At 31.6% G+C, this 16,223-nt stretch overlaps 1 pseudogene; it reads left to right on the top strand.

The window, feature by feature from the left end:
• Positions 1–7,988: 7,988 nt before the first annotated feature.
• Positions 7,989–8,893, top strand: LOC131651230 (transcription factor bHLH162-like; annotated as a pseudogene).
• Positions 8,894–16,223: the final 7,330 nt, after the last annotated feature.

Genomic DNA, 16,223 nt, shown 5'->3' with positions numbered 1-16,223 from the left:
TTCCAACTTCAAGAGCTCGATGAGTTTATGACCTAGTGTGATAGGAGTAAGTGTAACACCCTTCTAACCCACAAGGAATATTCGCAATGTAATACGAATTAAATCAAAACAAAATCACCAACAAGGGTGTCACATCATCATAAATACTTCACAATTAAATGTCCTGCTCTGTAACACGGGTTCTAAAAAATTTATTTTTAAAACTATACTTCATTAACATCACAAAACAAGCCAAAATATCTCGCAGCATAATTCATAATTTAAAATATCTTTAATAAACTTCGTAAAACATCAAACGAACTTCGTAGTTCATGAATCATAACTCAAACATCATTATTATGATACCATGAAAGGTAATTCATTAAAATCAAAATTAAATTAAATTAACTGAAAGTGAACATAATAGTTTCAAACACAACATTCCTGACCCTAATGTTACGTATCAGCGAAAACTCCCTTATTCTAAAAAATTGGTATAACCTCAAAGGGTTGGCTCAGTTGGCAAATGAACTTTCTCCAAAAAGGGACGGAACCGACTAGTACCCGGGTTCGATCCCAATTGGAGTAAAAAACGCCCTGGGGCCACGGTGCCGTCGCCTCCGAGCCCGGGTCCGAATTAGTCACGTGGGACCCCTTTCCCCCGCAGATACCGGTCGGTTAACTCAAAAAAAATGGTAAAAAAGACTTCACGAAGCTATCCTCTAACTTCGACGGACTAATCGTGAATACATGCACATTATCTTTTTTATCGCAATGTCTCAAAATTATGTGAGTTTCATAATTTTAAGAATTTATATAACATACAAAATTTTGAATATATATATATATATATATATATATATATATATATATATATATATATATATATATATATATATATATATATATATATATATAATCATATGATTATAATTGTTTAAGTGATTTGCAATATTTGACAAAAGCAAATGGACTTTGAACTCTCCTATTTTACAATTTTAAATTTTAGTTGTTTGTTAATTAAAACACTTCAATTTTAATTAAAAAGTAAATGTTTCCATCGTCAATTGAAAATTTGTTTAGCCCAGGTCCTTTATTAAATATAAATTTAAATAATATTTATTTTTGTAATTAAATATTCAAAAATTTATTATATGATCAAAATTTAAAATTTGTTATTTAGTTTTTTTATTAAGGGTCCATTCTTATTATTAGCCCAGAGCCGCCCTGACGTGGTACTTACAAAAAGGTTAATTAACACTCTAAAGCTTAAAAGAGTATATGAATGAGGCAAACTTTGTAAATATGAATGATAAAGATACCTGAGTGTGAGTCAGGATCAAACTTATATAGGAAAGACGATTATACTTTTTCCCAGTTAGCCTGACGTATAACACTAACGACCGTTAAATGTAGATCAACAGTTATGAAGTGTTCTTATTGGCTTGAACTTATGGGTTGAGTCTCATCTCTACAAATCATTCATTAACTCAAAACAATTAGTTTTTTTATTTGTCGTTTAAGTAATTGGAAATCAATCCCCTTTTCAATTTTTAATTTTTTTAAAACAAGATTCAATAAAGAGAACAAAGATTCTCAAGATCTTAAAATTTCTTTTATTTTTTTTAATAAAAAAATAGTTTACTGTTTTTTTTAATACTTAAATGAGACATTACCATGTAAAATCTAAAAATAGTTTAATAGTTATGTTGGCATTTTTACTACAGTTTCGAGGAAAGGAGCATATATGAGGCGTCGTTTTTCATGTGATGATTTTGAATTGTACTATTTTCTTGTATATTGAAAAATTGAAATAAATTAGTAGCTGATCTCTCTGTAGAAGTTGTTGAAAGTCTAGCACTGTGCAGTTGCAGCACGTTCATGGGAAGAAAACGGCGAAACGCAGCTTGCATTGCATGTATGTGAAACCGCAATAAAACAATATGATATTTGGTCAGTGTTTTCATTATATTATTCTGAAAATGTTTCAATAGAACAAAATAATGTTTGGTCTACTCAAGAAAAATCAAGGTCAGTATTATAATAGATATCATATTAAAATAAGAGATGAATGAGACATTGAATGATTGTATTACAAAATATAATTTTAAACATGTGGAATACTTTGGAATAAGTATATTAGTACAATATTTTATCGACTAGAAGTTTTCAAATAATCATTAGTAAAACTAATATATTTTATTAAAAAAAATTTCAAATCACCAAACAAAAAAGTATAAATCTTGAATGAACCACGTTTTAATATATTTTTTAAATACCATCTATTCTCTTGGATATTTTTTTAGGGTTAAATATGTTTTTGATTCCTATAAATGACCAAATTTTGATTTTTGGTCCCTATAAAAGAACTGTTATATTTTGGTCCCTGCAAAATTATTATGCACGTAGTTTTAGTTCTTGTTGTTAAAAAAACATAGCAGTTCAAAAAATTTGAAATTGGTCCTTATAAAAAACAATTTTGAAATTTGATTTCTAAGTTGAAATTTTCATTACTTTTATTATTATTTTTTAAAATTTTAAAAATTCTTATTTAATTCTTCTTATTTTAAAAAATTCTAAAATTTGATAAATAAACAGTTTACAGTATTCTAAACATATATAAAAAAAATTATTCAAAAATTTAAATGTTAAAGGATAATTAAACAATTTTCAAATTTTTTTTAAAAAAGGGACTAGAACTGCATGTATAAAATTTTTGTAGGGATAAAAAAGTGTCATTTTTTAATAGGGACTAAAAATAAAATTTAAGATATTTATAAGGACCAAAAACATATCTAACCTTTTTTTATATACTAATACCTCACCAAACTATTTTTTTACCCGAGGCTCTCGTGACCTCTATATGGAGTAATCATTTATCTGATTGGAGTTTCATTCTGTCTATTGGCAGTAGCAAAGGTCTTCTCCAAATTTGGTGTAACTCTAAGGCTATGTTTGGGAGTTTGGAGGGGAAGGGAGAGGAGGACTTTGAAAAATAGGAAGAATTGAGTGAAAAGAATAAAAAGATTTTGGGTAGGAGGGTTTTGGAGGTTTGATTTTATTCATAACACCAAAAACCCCATAAAATGGGGGAACTAAAAAATTGTATTGAATGAGAGTTTTGGAGGGCTTACATAAATTTTCCAAATATCTTTTAGGTTGTTATACTATTTTGAAAATTAAAATTTTTGTAATGATAATGACTCTTTTATCATTCTAAACAAAATCGTTTTTTCAAAAAATGTCAACTATTTTTTATAGTTTTTTAAAATTCATTTTCGGAAGCCTTCCCCTCCACTCCCTTCCAATCTTCCAAACATAGCCTAAGGATAGGCCCTTTTTTTTTTCTTTCTTGAGCCCTCATTTTCTTGGTGTTTGTTTGGAAACGGGAGCTATTAAGACGGTTTGTTTTGTGGTAAATGTTTACTCTAAGGGTCTCTTGTTTGATAGAGAGGTTATATGGACATACCCGTGTTTGCGTAAAGATAAGCTTGGAGTTTACATTTGATGTGTTATGGGTGACTTTAATTCAGTTTGCTTTCTTGGTGAAAGGTTAGGTGGTAAAGGCTCTCTTAATTTTTCTGGGGATATTTGCTGTTTGATTTTTTAAACTTTATTTCAAATATGAATTAAGTTGGTTGATCTTCCCCTTTTAGGTAGAAATTTCACTTGGTTTCAGCCTGACGGTGGTGCTGCTAGAAGGTTGGACATGAACCTTGTTTCTAATGGTTAGTCGGATTTTTGGGGTGTGATGACTTCATGGGCTCTTTCTATGGATGTTTTTAATCATTTTCCTGTCATTATCTAGTACTCTAATCAACTGTAGGCGTTGAAGTCCTTTCGATTTAATAACCATTTGTTATCTCACTATAGTTTCTCTAAAGTTGTTCTTTCTTGCTAGTATAATTCTTTAGTTCAAGGATGGAAGGCTTTTGTTTTGGTGGAAAAGTCCAAATCCCTTAAAATTGGTGTTGTTAGGTTAGAATAAACAGATGTTTGGAAACTAAGAGTTTTAGATAGATTATTTAAGTGAGGTCGTTATGCTTTGACTAATCAGATACATATATAAGATGAGGAGAATCAAGTTCGTTCTTCTAAGATTGTAGAGCTTTTATCTTTGTTAAGGATTAAAGACTCTTAAATGTTCCAAAGATCTATGTCTAAGTGACTTAAAGAAGGTGATTCTAACTCTGGATTTTTTCACACTTTTGTCAAGAATAAGAGTAGGGGGATGTTATTTTAGCCTTGAAATTTGGTGAAGTTTTGTTAGAAAGGATGTTTCAAATTCAACAAGAAGAGTTTAACTATTTTTCAGATATCTTCAAGTAGTCAAATTTTACCAAGCCTCACATGGAATATGGAATAGTCTTTCCCTCCCTCTGATGATGATTGATAAGTGCTAAAATATTGTTATTTTAAGTACATAATTGTGGCACTTATCGATTCTATTCATTCCGTTTTTATAATAAAATCCCAACTTTTGTGTAAATATTCATATTCTTGAGTTTTGATTCAGTTTGTGTATCGTTTGATAGTTTTTCCTTTGTTTTATAGGTATTTATGCATATCGGAGCCTTGAGGAATAAAGTGCCGAAGGCACGACTTTGATTTCGCAGTTTTAGAGCAATAAAATGGAAATTCTGCAGAAGCTCACTAAGCAGACTCCAAGTACGCTTCAATAAACTAAAAACAGAGATGCAGAGTTTTCTTGAGCTCGCTAAGCGAGAATGCTTTTACTGTATTAAATATTTTGTGTAATAAGTGCAGCTCGCTGAGCGAGCCTGCGCAAAAATTTGTTTATATTCTCTTCATTTGAGATATTTTAGGTTATGGGTTTGGGGATTTTTTGTCCCAAATTCATCACCTTCCTTCGTAGATTAGGATTAGCTTAGAAAACAACATTGGGTCGTGCACTTGTATGATCGGAGGTGGATTTCTCGTCAATCGGAGCTTACAATCTGCAAGATGTTTGGTTTATTTCTTCTCTTCTTTGTGTATTTCTTTGGTTTTGGGTTTTGTTTGTATATTTACTCGAATCTTATGTATATTTATCGCCCATGGCGTTATATAAAACTTGCTTTACAAATCTGTGTTGATTGTTGTCCTAGATTTTTGCTCAGTGCTTTGGATTTGGGTTGCTTCAGAGATAAATTTCTTGAATCCTTATCTAGGATGATTATCTGTTAGTTTCTGAACTCTAGAGATAGATTTAGAGCTGACAATCACTTGTGTATTTGTACTTAATGCATTCGTGTTTGAGAGGCGCGCGAGAGATCCCCGACGCGAGAATATGGATGTTCTCACAACTTTGTGTTAGAGATAACCTTGGTTGTGAGTTGATCCCGTAGGTGCTCCAGAGGTAGACACTGATGGGAGAGATACGTGATGACATAGACGAGTATCATAGGTTGAATATAGTTGGTCGATAAGTTTAAGTTTGTGACGAGTGAGAATATTTGCATGCCTGATAAATTATTTCTCTTCTAAGAATATGTATTTTTTCATGTCTATATCTTTTTACCTTTTGTTCATTCAAACCCGAGCTCGAAATCATAGAAACCGTTGAATGGAATTCTACAACCATCTCTGTGGACACGATAATTACCAGATAAATATTTCCAAATCTTTTGTTGCTTGCTGCTATGCCTGCTTCAACAATGATAACCTTACTTTTACTATTTCATTTACTCTTTAGGAGCTATATGGTGATATTTCCTTGTGTGATGATAACATGAGTTTTGACCCTGATGGTTTTACTTTCTCCATCTTAAGAAGATTTTAGAATTTGTTTAGGGAATATGTTGGGGTTATATTTGATCAATTTCATCGATTTTCTTTGTTAGCTCATACCTTTACTTAATTATTTTTGTGATTGGTTATTTATACAAGTTGGTAGCAAAAATGTTAGCTGCTAGACTAGGACAGGTCATGGAAAAGCTTGTTTACCCAAACTAATCTACCTTTCTAAAAGGAATAATGTTGGTGGGTGGTGTGATGATTGTGAAGGAAGTAATTGACCTAGACAAGAATGCTAAGAAGCCTTGTCTCATTTTCAAAGTGTATTGTGATAAATCATACGACTCTGTAAGTTAAGAGTTCTACAATATACGTTATTTAGGTTTGGATTTAATGACATGGGAGGTACTGGATTATAGCATGTCTTTTTGCTATGAATATCACCATGATAGTCAATGGTTGCCCAACTCAAGAGATTAGCATTCAAAGGGATCTGAAGCAAAGGGACTCTATAGCTCCCTTTCTATTCTTGCTTGGGGATGAAGGATTTAATGGTTTGATAAGGAGGGCTATTTAAGTGGGTCTTCTCACTGATTTTAGGATAGGAGCATCAAATTTTGTGGTATTTCATCTTTAGTATGCAAATCATACTCTTATTTTAACAGGTCCATATGTTGAGAACCTATAGACTATAAAGGTTATTCTTTGATATTTTGAGCTAGGTTTGAGCCACCAGATGAATTTTTTATTCAAGTAGTAGGATAGGGATTAATGTGCACTCTATTTTTTTAGATTTTACTAGTTACTTTCTTCACTGTAAAACTGAGACCATGCCTTTTAAATACCTGAAGTTTCCTGTTGGATCTATTCCCATTTGAGAAGCTACTTACCCAGTTGTTAACCTTTTATCTATGAGGCTTAATTCCTATAAGCATAAGTACGTTAGCTTGTGGGCGAGTGGTTTTCCATAAGTTTGTTCTTAATGTTATCCCTATTTTATTCCCATCTTTTTTGAAAAATACCTATAAAGGTTTGGAGGAAAATAGTTCATATTCAAAGAAGGTTTATGTGGTTCGATGTCTATTAGCATAAGAGTAAAGGTCGCTTCGGGGTGGAGAACTCTCCATTGTCAACTTGGCTTTTTTGGCTAACTAGAAATGACATCTTATTTCGGGTGCATTTGGTCTTTTGAGAGATATTCATGTTGTCTGTTATATGCTTTTATTATCTCTTCTTTAAGAGGTAATAGAGATTAGGACTTCCTGAACTCCCCCTCCTTGTAGAAGGAAGTTTTTATTCTTGGTTCTAAGTATGAAGACCCTTCAGAATAGTTTATGGTGGGTATTAAAGGTCGGATAAGGGCTTAAGGCATTTTTTGAACTGACACTTGGGTTAAGAGTATTCCCCTTAAAGATAGGTTTCATAGATTATTTACGATCGCTGATAATTCTTAAGGGATTGTTGGAGAGGTTGCTAAGTGGGTAGATGATACCCTTATTCGAGACATCAGGTGTAGGAGACCTTTCTTTGTCCTTGAGGAACATGTTGTCATTGAATTTCTCTTAGTCATTCGAGGGCATATTTTTTTCCTAGGACAGAGATAGATGTAAGCTTGTCAATGATGATATTTTCATATTTTCTCAGTGTCCTCTGCTTATCATTCGCTTTTAGCTTCTTCTATTTTTTTCAAGTCACTCCTCTAGAATAGATCAATTTGATTGGAGTGAATAAATAATTTCTGTGCGTTTTCTATATTGGCTTTTGTATTTTCATTTCGCTGAAGTCATTTGATTGATTATCCTTGTTCTTTGTCTCAAACGAAATTTATGTTATTATTAAATTCTTTTTAACATATGGTATATATTAAATATTTAAGAATAATAATTAAAAAAAAATTATAATAAAAGACATTTTTATTAAGAAAATGGAGTCATGGAGATATATTCCTTTTCCTTTTCCAGCCTATTGACATTCCTAAAATTAAGTAGAACCTGAAGATAGAGGTGGACGCAATATTTGACAAATTAATCACATATTGAAAATTATGACATTATGATTGAAATTGAAATCACAAACAATATTATATACTCATTTGTCCCCTATCTAAAAACAATAAAACAGCAAAGGCACGTGCGTGATGTCAAATAGGTGACATGTTTGTCTTCGCACTCAAATCACACTTTTATCAATCATCAAATGTATATAAATACACAATCAATTCACTTAACTTTCACATCATATTCCTTATTTAGAAAAATTCAGGATTGTTTCCAATGGATCCCAATCAACAAGCAGGTCAGCCTTCTCCCTCAACAAAACTGGAAAGAAAGATTGTTGAGAAAAATAGGAGAAATAAGATGAAGAGAGCTCTATTCCAAACTCAACTCTCTTCTTCCTAACTTTAATCCCAAGGTGCATCATCTCTTCTTGAAAACATTCCTAATGTACATTATAATATTGTTAGAAAATACTTTATAATTTGGTGTTATTTTTCATTTCAAGCAGAAAGTTTTACCACTACCTGATCAAATAGATGATGCTATAAACTACATTAGGAGCTTAGAGACAAAGTTGAAATTGGCGAAGGAAAAAAAAGAAAGTTTAATGAGAAGCAAGAGATCGCGTAGCGGTTATTCGAGTTCTTTTGGAGCAAAAGGAAGCATAAAATCACCAAATATTGAGATCCATGAAAATGGTTCTTCTCTACAAGTCATTGTAACCTGTGGGGTTGATGATAAGTTCATTTTCTATGAAATTCTAAGAATACTGCATGAAGATCACGTGGAGGTCATCTCTGCAAATTCTTCATTGATAGGAGATTCGGTTATTCATGTTGTGCATGCTGAGGTACAAATATACATGTGTCTATGGCTACAAATATACATGCATAATTTTTGTCTTTATTTTAATAATGTTTTGCAAAGGTAATTAATCAGTTAGCCTCTTGTCATTGAGAAACTTATGATTGATTTTGTTTTGTTTCATAATTACTGTTGTGTAGATTCTGCAATCATTGCTTCAATTTGGGGCGAGCAATGCCGGTGAAAAATTGAAAAGATTTGTGAATGGATCTGTGAGAGAGGTGCAATTAACAGAGCCTCAGTTTTGGGATTTTGAGATTGGAAATGAGACTTGGGATCTAAGTTCTATAGTAAACCAGTGTTTACCAAATTCTTAATGAAGAAGAAGAAGAGATACAATAAATGCAATGCAGACTGTAACTAATTTATGTGTAGTATATGAAACCCTTTAAGCATGTATCATCGATTTTGAATATTTCCGAACTATATTTATTTGCCCTAATTTTCTTATTATGTCTTCGTGTGTACTTTATATAAATATTAGAATAGTACTTAATAATATCACTTTGTCCAAAAAAAGAGGCGTTGTTAGCTTGTAGAGGATGCACCTTGGGTTTAAAGTTAGCTTGTATAGTTAATTAATAAGAGATAAAGAATTTTAATCTCTTACAAAATTTAAATCGGTTTTTTTCATGCTTTTAAACTGTGATTGAACTGTCACGTTGAATTTTATTTTTATTTTTTATTTGTTAATGCTTAATTGATTTTAATTTTAATTTTTAATTTTATTTTTTAAACAATTCATATTTAAAAACATAATAAATAAGCTAAAATTTGTTTCTAAAAGAATTAAACCAATAATCGTTAAGTCACATCTTATGGCTTTACTGCTAACTTAATGTACGGGACAAATAATTTCCAAAATTTATAATAATATTAAATATCTCTGAATTTAAAATAAAAAATATGAACTTAAGTCCATTCATGTTAAATAGCAGTTATTTTATAACTATACTAATCAATTTATGTTGTTAATATTTCTAATCATGAATACTTAACTTAATAATTCAGAATAAACATTTACTTAATTATTTGTTTCAAATAATACATAAATTAAAAAAAATTTAATAAAATATAAATCATAAATATATTTGATTATTTAATTTGAATTAATTAAATATTTTAATAATTAATTTAATTATTATTAAAATTAAGCAATCGTTATTTATTTTATTTAATTTGAAATAAGTAAATATTAATTGTGTGTTATTTAATTTGAAGATAATATTATTTAATTTATTTTTGTTTGAATAATTATATTTATAATTTATAATTTATAATTTTATTTTTAAATTTGCGTATTATTTTAAATAAATAAATATTTATTTATGAATTATTTAAAATAAATAAATAAGTAAATGTTTATTCTGAATTATTAACTTAGACATTCATCATTAAAAATATTCAGAACAATTGGAGTAGTTCAAAATGACTATCATTTTATCTTATAAATTTTTAATTTTAATTTCAAAACCGTTTAATATTACTGCACATTATGGGAATAATTTATCACTAATGTACATTTGCCTAGTAGTCAAAGCATATGATGTGCCTTAAAAGTTTTTGGTTCGATTCTTTTAGGAACAAATTTAAATTGAAATTAAAAATTAATTTAGTATTTAAAAAATGAACAATAAAATAAAATCCAACGTGACCATTCAGTCACGGTATAAAAGTAGAAAAAAAACACGGTTTAAAAGTATGAAAAAAAATCGATTTTAAAAAAATATGTAAGAAAGGACTAATATAGAACTAATATGGACCGGTTAAATTTTATAAGGGATTAAATCAGATCTCTTTTTGTCGGGAATTAATTTGAGTTCTATAATTTTTGTGAGAGACCAAATGAGTCTTCACGGAATTACTTGATTTGCTAAAGCAAATATTACCAGAAGATAACAAATTGTTGGATCGTTCCTATGAGGCCAAGAAGATATTGTGTCCAATGGGTTTATAGTATATCAAAATGCATGCTTTCCCTAATGATTGCATATTATACAAGAAAGAGTATGAAGACTTGTATCAATGTCTGAAATGTGGTGTGTCCCGTTACAAGCTGAAGGCCAACAATGGTGATGACAATGTTAGTAGAAAACATCCTCCTACTAAATTATTATGGTACTTGCCAATAATTTCACGATTTAAGATACTTTTTGCTAATTCGAATGACGCAAAGAATCTTAGATTGCTTGTAGATGAAAGTAATCATGATGGAATCATTCGCCTTGTAGATGATTCGTTACAATGGAAGAAAATCGATTCGTTGTTTCCGGAGTTTTTCGTTGAGCCAAGAAACCTTAGGTTCGGGCTTGCCACCAATGGAATGAGCCCCTTTGGTAATTTGAGCACTAATCATTCTTCGTGGCATGTTCTTCTCACTATTTACAACCTATCTCCTTAGTTGTGCATGAAACGCAAGTATATATTGTTAAGTATGATTATTTTTGAACCACAAAAATGTAGTAACGATATAGATGTTTATCTAAGTCCATTAATTGAAGATTTACGACTCTTGTGGGATGAAGGCGTTGAAGTTGATGATGCATATTCTAAGGAAAAGTTTAAGATGCGTGCAATGTTATTTTGCACAATCAACAACTTTCCTGCTTACGGTAACTTGGCTGGATATTGTGTCAAAGGACATAGAGAGTGTTCTATATGTGAAGATGATACTTTTTATCACCAACTTCAGTTTGGAAAAAAGACAGTTTACCTTGGGCATCAAAAATTTCTAAAACCCGGTCATCCTTATCGTAGATTGCGAAAGATTTTAATGGAGGGCAAAAGTTTGAAGAGGCTCCTGAACCTTTAACTGGGGATGCAGTTTATCAACGTCGGGAACACATTAATGTTGTCTTTGGGAACAGAGAAAAAGAAAAAAGTCATTTTGAGAAAAATATATGGAAAAAGAGGTATATCTTCTTCGATCTTCCATATTGGTCAAGTCTTGATGTTAGACATTGTCTGGATGTAATGCATGTAGAGAAAAATGTGTGATATTTTGATTGCTAACTTTTAAACATTTAAGGCAAGACTAAAGATACTAAGACTTCCCGTCTTGACATGGAGGCGATGGGTATACGAAAATAGTTGGCTCCAATAGAGAAAGGAAAAAAGAACTTATCTGCCTCCAGCATGTCACACTCTATCTAAAAAGGAAAATAAAATTTTCTGCGAGTGTTTGCATGGTATTAAAGTTCCCCAAGATTACTCATCAAACATCAAGAAATTTTTATCAACGAAAGATCTCAAGTTAATTGGTTTAAAATCTCATGATTGTCATGTATTGATGCAATAACTTCTACTAGTGGCTATCCGTGGGATCCTACCAAAAAAATGTGAGAGTAACTATAACGAGATTGTGCTTATTCTTCAATTCCATATGTAATAAAGTTCTTGATTTCAAAAAATGATATGAATTAGAAGAAAAGGCTACCATAATCTTATGTCAATTGGAGATGTATTTCCTCCATCATTTTTTGATATTATGGTTCACTTACTTGTTCATCTAGTCTGAGAAATCAGATTTTATGGTCCATTTTATTTAACGTGGATGCATCCAATATAGCGATATATGAAGATCTTTAAAGGATAAACAAAAAAAAAGTATCACCAATCGGAAGCTTGGATTATTGAAAGGTACATCAAATAAGAAGTTGTTGAATTTTGTACAAACTATTTGTCGGAAGCAGATTCTATAAGAATTCCAAAGTCTCGTCATGCTGACATAGACGGAATAAGTATTATCATGGTCTAAATGGTAAGTCAATGGATCGATATGTAGTTATTCAAGCACATTTCCATTCATTGAATAATATATATGAAGTTCAACCTTTAATAAATACTCACAAAAGACTTTTGAGGAAAAAATATCCCTGAATGGGTGACAAGTTGTTGTTGATAGAGCATAACAAGAGATTCATAGATTGGTTTAATGACAATGTATCTAATGATAAGTGCATCCAAGATACTTAAATGGTTGTTGTATGAGCCAAAATCTTGTGTCTTAACTTGGACTGCATACGACATTGGTCATTATACCTTTTATAAAAAATCAAAATATGATCGTCGTAAAATGAAAAATAGTGGGGTAATGGTTGAAGCCGAATCGATGTATTTCTCTAGTTTGAGAGATAAGAATCCTGTATTGGCAACTAGCGCATTCTATGGTGTCATTGATGAGATTTAGGAGATTGATTATGTTGTTTTCAAAGTGGCTTTATTTAAATGAAAGTGGATTCCCAATAATAGTAATGGTGTACACATTGATGACTTAGGATTCACCCGGGTCGACCTTGGCAAGACATCTTTTATGATTGAACCATTCATCATGGCTTCTTAAGCAAAACAATTTTTCTATGTTACTAACCCTTCGGTCATATCGAGGAAATGGTCAATCGCTCTCCAAGGAAAACATATTCCTCTTAGTGATGAGAGTCTTGATATTTCGTCCACACCTTCTTAGACAACACAAGTTCCTACCTCATATGATGAAGTTAATGGAGATGATATGCATGTTATTCAAATCGATCATGAAGAAGGCATATGGGAAAATTAACAAGTAAGTAATTTATTCTTTATTCATAATATATTAATTGTATGTTACAATTCCTAAGTATTTTTACTAACAAGTATAATTATTTGAAATCATAAGTCTTTAGAGTCAAGACATCAAAGAGACAAGAAACCAAAACACAAAGATACAATTATGTGATGTTATATAATTTGTAAATTATAGGTTGTTTGTTCTGATAAATTGAAGAATGTTTAGTCTGATACAATTGAATATGATACAATTATGTGATATCATGAATATGATACAATTAATATTATTATGATAACGTTATCAAAATGTGAGTTTTTTTTATTGTGATTTGGTGAACAATAATACAGGTTAAAAAATGAGAAAAATTATAAAAGTAGGATAATATTTGTTAATTATGCAGAAATAACACCGGTTATATATCATAACCGTTACAATATCTCACGCGCTATCCAGAAAAATATAAATAACAAAACGGCGCACGTGGGAATCCAACCTAGGACCATTATTTTTATCACAACGGTCCTTTAGAACAACCATTGTGCTAGGGCGTGCGGTTTCTATTTTATTAAAAGTTGAAATAAAAACCAGGATGAAGCTAAAGAAAAACATATTACATTTAGAAAAATAGCAGCACCATACAAATAAGTGTGATCTTGCTTAACTTTGAGCAACCACATCACTTATTCTAGCAAATAATCTTGTGAATCTACATGTTACATCTACAGACCAAGATTGAATATGACAAGAACATGTTGGAAAAAAACCTCTATTCTACAACATCTATAATTTCAAAATGCATCCTGAAGCTCTCCGGTGTAGCCTTGAATCAATATCGAAAAAGAAAAATAAATCATTAATCATTAGATATAGAGCTTGAAAACAACATTCATATGAAAGGATTGAGTGAAGGAGATGAGAGGAACTAATAAATAGATATTAAGTGGATTAGTGGTGATGAATAGAAAATGGAATAAGGATGTATATGAGGAAATGAGAGACTGAGAATGACAAGAGGTTGATGGTAGAAGTGAGTTGAGAGTGAAACGACACAAGGGAAAGTGAGAGAGCAAAGTAGGGTTAAGGTTTAACTTGACTGAGAGATAATGAGGTATTTATTTGGATTTGAATTTAGTTATTGGGCCAACAGTACAAATAGATATGTGGGCTTGGTCGGATTTTGTTTTTTGTTGAAATGGCCTAATTGAACTGAGTTGCCACTATCCAAAATAAACCGCTTGAACCACCAGACAAATCCTCTGACCCGTTTTTTACCCTACCGAACCCATTCGGATAGAATGGGTCGAATGGCTTATTTTTGTCCATCCCTTGTAAGAGGCGCGTACCCTTTTGCTTATGTTAGGGAAGGTGAGTGGGTTGGTGTAAACTGTATTCAAGTAGGTCAGAATACTAGGTTGAATGAAAAAATGTACATTCTTAATCAGTTTGGTGCTTTGGTCTCTGTGACGGAGAAGTGAATGAAGCCTTTTCCCTATTATTACAAATTTACAAGTCAACAAGTTAAAATAAGGGATAAAGTCTAGCAAATATTTTTTCCAAATCCCTAGCACCATCCTCTCTCCCATCTAAGTATGTGTCATATAACTCTTATAAGGCCCAAAAAGTCATGTGATTTTGCTTTTCCATCAAAAGCAAGTACTTTTTGCTTTGGCAAGCCTGCACACAGTCATAATGGGTCTTTTTTTTTTAAAGTCCAATACTTAGTTCAGCACCCCTGGCTACTTTGGCTGTATGAATTTGTTTGGGAGATGCTAGTAGTGTGGTAGTGGGTTCCTTTTCTCTCTCAGTTTTGGGAAGTTTATTATCTAAGGCATGGGTTGTAACGTTGGATTCCCAACCCCCAAAGTTTAATCTGCGCACCCTCATGTCTTTTGGTTTTGTTGACTATTTTGTACTTGTTTGAGAAATGACTTCTAAGAAGTGTGTTTATCCTATTTGGCTATTCTCATATCCTCCACCTTTTCCTCAAAAGGTTGGATGTGAGGTTTTATCTTCCCCTTCTCATCGGTGTCAGACTCAAGCTCATACCTTATTTTGGACTAGTTGATCCACGTGTTCCTCACTCCTTTTCAAGAGTTATAGAATGCAAAGTCAGGTTCTATGAGTATATTATGATCTCCTTCTATATTTTTCTCTTCATATGCTTCATATGCTAACTACAGGGCATCATACTCAAGCTTAAACCCTATTCCAGACCAATTGATTCTGGTATTCCACACTCCTCTTCGAAAGTCAGGTATGGGTAACTCCTCTTAAGAACCTTGAACTTATATTAGTTTTTGTTTGCATGATAATGTGCTTACATCGATTTTAGAGGGAGGTTTAAGTTCTCATAGGTTCTTTTTATATGTTTGTTTGAAAGGCTCTTATATTTCTTCTCCTTCATATTTATTGAGTGACGAGGATGAGGTAGAAACTCTTATGGCTTTCGAGAGGATAGATAGAAAGAAGAGAGTTTCTATGTTGTATATCAATAAAGGTAGTTTCTATTTTTCTCTTTTAATATTAGAGGGTTGGGGTTATAATTAAGATAAAGAAGGTGAGATATATTATTATTTCCATCTCTTTGCAGTTTGTGGCAATCCAAAAGACTAAATTAGTGAGGTCTCACTACTAAATTAGTGGCAATCCAAGAATCTTTAGTTTAGTTTATGTGGGGTAATCCTTTTTTAATTGGAGTTTTAAACCTACCTTGGGTAATAGAGGTGGCATCACTACTACGCAAAACCCATTTCACATGTGTTAAAAAAGGGATACCATCACGGTTGACCATCCATTATGAGGTAATCTTTGTTTAACTGGTTTCTTAACAGCTTCACTTGCTTTATGTGCAGATGTTTTATTGTTAGTATTTCAACCTGAGGCTTCACATGTCGCCTTCTTATTTCTCTGATGATGCCTCAATTGTGTTCGTGTCATAAGATTCTTCCTTTATAGTTTTGAGGATCGTATGGATACCTCTTTGAAACATTTTAATTATCACGATAAGAAGATCATACCCCCATATCAACTACCTTCCACTTTTGTTGTTTTGATCATCTTTGGTTCATAGGTCTCACCCACTCTCCTTGGGATGCATTGAC

Source organism: Vicia villosa, linkage group LG2 (genome assembly GCF_029867415.1).
Source record: "Vicia villosa cultivar HV-30 ecotype Madison, WI linkage group LG2, Vvil1.0, whole genome shotgun sequence".
In the NCBI taxonomy this organism is placed as follows: domain Eukaryota; kingdom Viridiplantae; phylum Streptophyta; class Magnoliopsida; order Fabales; family Fabaceae; genus Vicia; species Vicia villosa.
The sequence above is the reverse complement of the archived record's forward strand: the minus strand, read 5'-3'. Positions and strand labels throughout refer to the sequence as shown.